Source organism: Odontomachus brunneus, unplaced genomic scaffold, assembly GCF_010583005.1.
Source record: "Odontomachus brunneus isolate Ranch 3 - 2012 unplaced genomic scaffold, Obru_v1 Obru_scaffold_124, whole genome shotgun sequence".
Classification (NCBI taxonomy): Eukaryota; Metazoa; Arthropoda; class Insecta; order Hymenoptera; family Formicidae; genus Odontomachus; species Odontomachus brunneus.
The window spans coordinates 599,913-605,912 of NW_022639574.1; the positions used below are offsets into that span (position 1 = coordinate 599,913).

General features: G+C 37.4%; 1 long non-coding RNA gene across 1 annotated transcript in view; it reads left to right on the plus strand.

Annotated features, from left to right (window-relative positions):
• The window catches only part of LOC116849697, a 147,882-nt gene that overhangs the window by 48,180 nt on the left and 93,702 nt on the right, over positions 1-6,000 (plus strand). Inside the window, exon 2 of the long non-coding RNA XR_004379191.1 lies at positions 851-953. This is a non-coding gene — a long non-coding RNA (uncharacterized LOC116849697). The remainder of the gene's footprint in view (positions 1-850; positions 954-6,000) is intronic.

The following is a 6,000-nucleotide window of genomic DNA, read 5'->3' on the forward strand; positions in this document are numbered from 1 at the left end:
GAGATTGGATAATTTCGTTTTCTGTTATCTGACAAATATAATAAACCTTTTGCACCAATTTAATAGACGCTGCCATCTACTTTATCATATTTAATATGTAATGGCTAAACAACGGCTATATCAAAAAACCGATTTTACATTTTAGTAAATAATCGGTTAATGACGAGCTTGTAATGGGCTAAAAAATTTAACCTGGCCTGTACTAGCTAGCTATTAGTCTTTTTAGGTCGACTAATTACATTTCTACTCGGGATAATCCACACTAATGACATTCGCCGGACGCATATATGCGTCCATAGCCACTCAAAAGGTTAATTTGCGACGCGAGGACCGTCCGAATTCTTCATTTCTGTTGGAGCTCACGCGCTTCTGCGAGATCGCGCGTAACTTCCGCATAATGCGTTTCCGATTTACCGCGGCCGGCTCCAGCGAATGATTTCGGCGCAACACGACGTAAATCGCGCGCAGTACATTTGCCGAGTTTACCGGCCGTATTACTTCGCAGCGAACATTTTATATACGGCGCAGTTTCGCGCGCGCTCGCCGCAGGAGGAACTTCGGAGGACGGACCCAGGGAAACTCGCGGCAGGACAAAATGGAAAACAATAACCTTTTCATTTAGCGCGCGAGGTATTACTGCGACATAAAGCGCGGCTGTGTGATAAAACTGCAGCCCGCGTCGCGGAAGAAAGGGTGAAACGTCGCGACGTCGTCGTCGAGCTTCGCCTCGCGTCCTACATCGCGTTCTACCCTTCTTTCCGCGGCCGGGAAACGACCGTGATATCGAGTGTGTCATAGTAGCGCGAGTATACCGGCATGTACCACGATTTTCATTTCTCTTCTATTGCAGGAAACCGAGCTGGACGGATCGAGAGAGTCGACGACAACTCGAAAAATCCACCACGTTGCTTCCACTCGACGCGATGCTACTCCTGCCGTGTCCTTCTTCGTCGGTAAGTCTGTTACACATGAATTATCGATAATCGACTTGGCAATAGTACAAGAGAAAGCATCGAATTTTCTTACAGTGTCGCGAGATAAAAGGCATAAAGGGAAATTCGAGTGCAATTTGAAACGCGCGAGTTGCCAGAGGATACTCATAAGTAATCAAGTAATTATTAGCCAAAAAAGAGATATCCTTGTATTTCTTATTTTTTAAGCAATAATATAATAAGTTAAGTACCTTATTCAAGTAGGATATTAAGGAAATACTCTTTGTATATTAGGTTGATACAAAAGATTTTAACATGTACTAATGAGATTCTTGTTCTCGTCAGTTTTTACTTAAGTTGTGTAACACTAAGTTGGTGCAAAAAGTTTGTCAAATAAACTAGAAAATTAAATTATCTAATTTCGCAGGCTTAAGAATTTTTACGAGTAAACTGAACATCGAGTTGACATTTCTTTAGACGTCTAACGTCAATTTAAATTTCCTACATAAGAATTTAATAGAAAAATGACAAGTCTCCTGCATAATATGCAACGAGGATTTTCTTAATGCTACGAAAATAAGATATTTAATTTATAAGATATTTAATTTATTATGTCATTGAGATTAAAAAATCAAAATAAAAGGAAACAAAAAATATTTCTTCTTTGGTTCACATAATTTAAAAAGCGACTGAAATTAATATTTTGTCTATAAAAATCTCACAGCCGTTATTTTAACGTGATTTAAAATTTAATTAAACATTTCAGTCAAATGTTGACCCTCTTCAGTATATCGTTATATGTCATATTAAAAAATAGAAATGGTTTATAAACTTGAATGTCTATAAACTTAAATGTATTTCATTTTGATATATTTGATTACTGGTGGATCTTCCTAAGATTTTTATCGAAGACATTATTTGAGTTGAAATTTTAGTTTTATATTGGCTTTGCAAATATCGAACTTGTGAAGGATTAACGGATATTTTGAAATATAATAATATACAAGTATAATAGCTGTACATAGAGAAAATATTATAGCAAAGATTACAACAAAATTTTTGTAACCTTGAACAATACAGAATTATGATTGAAATTACAATATATTTTTTTTAATATTATGCACGTTTGATTCTTTGCTATAAAACTATTGTAGTTACTTGAATATTTTTTGTATCATATATTCAAAGTACATCGTAAAATTTACTATTTTTATAACAATTTATACTGCAATTAATAAATAAACTCAGCTTTGCAAACGACATTGTAAGAAAAAATAATTTTAACGTGATTTTTACTACAATATTTTCTCCGTGTATTCGTCGAAGCTATGATTACTTGCTGTCATTTTCCCCATGTCGAGAATGAGAAATGAACAAATATTGGAAGAAGTACTTATTCAAGAATTATTTAATATTCAATTTATCTCCATACTCCCTACGTACTTCGTTCCCCTTATTTCGTCGCGTTATTCCGCGGGTATTTCTATTGCATTCACGCTCCACCGTATGGCAATAATTGTCTGTCAAGTAACAGCAATATGGTATAACCTAGATTCGCACTCATCCCTGCGATATAATTTCCGCGGTAGTCGCTTACTCGTGTGTGAGTATCGATACAACATACAGGGTGTGTCGGTAGTGTATAGAACGCATCACATAATCACATTCACACACACATACACACACACATATAGAGACATACATATAAAAAAATCGATCGTTATTAATTCGAGCGTTTGAGCGTAAAGAGCAATTGCGGAAATGTCGTACGCGCGATAATTAAGCTCGAACGTGTTGCGGGAAATTTATAGACCATAAAGATTATCGTTCGGAACGAAACGATAATTTCGGAGAGATCACGGTGACGATAGGACGGCGATGAACGCCCGCTTTTAATTGGCGAGTCGCGGACGGCGAGTCCGACGATGACTCCCGCGACTTCCGCGGACGTTGCCGATACCGATCTCACGGAACTTCTGATCCACCCTGTACGTCGGCATGTGTGGATATGTGTGTGTGTGTGTGTCTGTATGTGGCGCAGGGTGCGCAATATCCGAGCTACCTGTCGGCCATCAACGTCTTCCTACGATTTATCGTGACGTTACACGCGAGCCTTTCCGCTTACGCCCGCCTTTCCGCCGGAAAACTTTTTCAATTCGTGCCAGTTTCGCCCATTAGCGGTCGCGAATTTGCCTGGGCTATTAATCCTACTTCGGAGCTCTTCCCTCGCGCGTATATCCGCCGGAAGGACCTACGCTCCTGCGGCGGCCCTCGGCCGGCTCGGCTATTCGCGGATATTCGTGACATCTCAACCAGCCGTTTAATATCGCGCTTTCTTTCTCGCGCTTCTTCCCGCCGCGCTGATCACGTTGCTCTCGATTAATTTATTCGGCCCGGACAATTCGTTTCGCGAGAGCGATAAATCAAGCGAGCGCGGCCAAGCGCACGGGAAATAAGCCAACATTGAAATATAACAGGTAAGAGATGAAGTGTGGCATGTATATGTTCCGTGTATGTACTCGCGCGAAGAAATAGTCGTGTCTTAGTTTGAATTTATATTAATGAAAAGAGGTCAATATATAAGAGCCGATGTGCAAGTTGCATTATGATGAAGAAATGAATTGATATATTCTATTTTTACCAATAAACTAATGTGATTATTTAGTCCACGGAGAGAATATTTTATGCATATAGCTTTTTTCATATAAATCACAAAAAAAATATAATTCATCCACAGGAGAGTCCTCTTGTATATGGTCTCAAGAGAACTTTTCTAAAATTAAAGGGAGAATATTCTAATGTCCAAAAAAGAAATCTATTTGAAAGGTGCTATTTCTTGTGATTTTATATTTTAAGGCTTCTCGTCGCGCCTGTATTGGATTTATGACGATAAAAGCGAGGAACGACACGCTGACAAAAATTGCGTGCCATTTCTAAATAAAGATAAATACGAACGAAAGAGCATTTGAGTTTGAGCATACTTAAAAAATTTTCCGAAAACTATCCCTTCCCCTGGCGATCAGTAAATAGTCGTACAATAAATGGTGAAATGAAACATGCAGACGAAACAGACATTTTATCATTTTATGTGTCTCATTTCAGACGAAACAGATATTTCATTATTTCATATGTTTTATTTCACCATTTTATTATACGACTATTTATGAATTTTTAAGGGAAAGAGATACTTTTCGGATAATTTTACAAATGTGCTCAAAGAATCTCAAATACTCTTTCGTCTATATTTATCTTATGCGTCATCTACAATGGTAGTACGAGTAGTAGTAAGAAGTAAGCAAATTGACCAATTCTATTGTCACGATTCAAGAATAATCGATTGTGATTGCTCCATTTACTTACTGCTTATTTCTTACTACTACTCCTACTACCATTGTAGACGATGCATTAAGGGACGTCTACATTGGAAGTAAATAGCAAGAAGTAAGAAGTAAGAGTAAGAAATTGACCAACCACAGTCGAATGTGAGAAGAATAATTAACTATGATTGGTCAATTTCTTATTCTTACTTCCTACTTCTTACTGCTTACTTCCAATGTAGACGTCCCTTTAAAGAACCGTCTACAGTGGGAGTAAAGTATAGCTGTAAAAAGTAAGAGTAAGAAATTGATTAATCACAGTCGACTATTCTTCTCACATTCGTGAGTGGTCAATTTCTTACTCTTACTTCTTACAGCTTACTAATACTTTACTCCCATTGTAGACGGTTCTTTAATGCGTCGTCTACAATGGCAGTAGAAATAGTAGTAAATAATAAGCAGTATTACTTTTTATACTTTACTCCCATTGTAGACAGTCCTTAAGAGGCCATCTACAGTGGAAAATCGTACGCCGTAGCGGTAAGAAATTGGCCAATCATACTGGATTTTTACAAGAATAATCGATTGGTCAATTTCTTTCAACTGTTACGGCGTACGATTCTCCACTGTAGATGGTCCTTAAGACGTCCGCGGACTCTGATCCCTTGTCCACAACCTTGCTTTAATCTTTAAGCCGTAATAAATTGACCAACCACAGTCGATTATTTAAAAAATAATTAACTGTGTTTGGTCAGTTTCTTACAACTTAAGAATTAAAGCAAGGTTGTGGACAAGGGGTGAGGCTTGGTCTAAAATATGCGGAGTAAGCCGTAGAAATTAATTAATCATAGTCAATTATTAAAAAAAAGCGTGGTCTATAATGGCAGTAGGAATAATAGTAAGAAATAAGCAGTGAACAAATGAACCAATTGATTATTCTTGAATTTTGAAAATGACATCGGTCAATATGCTTATTGCTTACTTCTCACTACTACTTCTACTATCATTGTAGACCATGCTTGAGTGCTTACGCCGGCGGTGCTTGAGCGAACCAAAACAAACAGCACGAAGAGTAAAGTCACGCGCCTCAATCGCCAACTGTCAATCTTCAGCAACAGGCGACACTCACATGCAGCGAGCAATAATCAATACTTTTAAAATAACGCGGATCTTCATGGCGGTCGAAACTATCGAAACGACTTGTGTGAACTTGGCACACCATATTTAAAAATGTGACATTTTTTTAGAGTTCTGATACTTTCTTGAAAAGTTCTAGAGCTCTATGCAACAATTTTAAATAGTTCCGCGGTCATTAAATACAAAAAAATAGACTTTTAACAAAAGGTGCGCTAAATTCACGCAGCGCACCTAATCAGTAAAATCAACTATTTCTTTAGAGTTCCGGTTTGTTTTACAATAGTTCTAGAGTTCTATATCATATATAATAATAATTCTACTAATTAAAAGCGAAAAGTCGATTTGCGAAGACCTAATTCACAAAATGTGAAATACCGACAACAAAATAAGAGAGATTAACACTATTTCGCGAGTTCTGCATATTTGAAAATATTTTCAACATTCACTTGTAATCAGGGAATGAAAATATAAAGAGTTTTATGCGATAGCAGAAATAATTTCTTCATAAAAAATTATAAAGTGTTCGAGGTCGCGTAACTTTAGCAGCAGGAGGGGTGCGCCAGCCGCACTTTGAGAGTTCCATTGGTTTAAAAATATTTTTAACGTTCACTTAT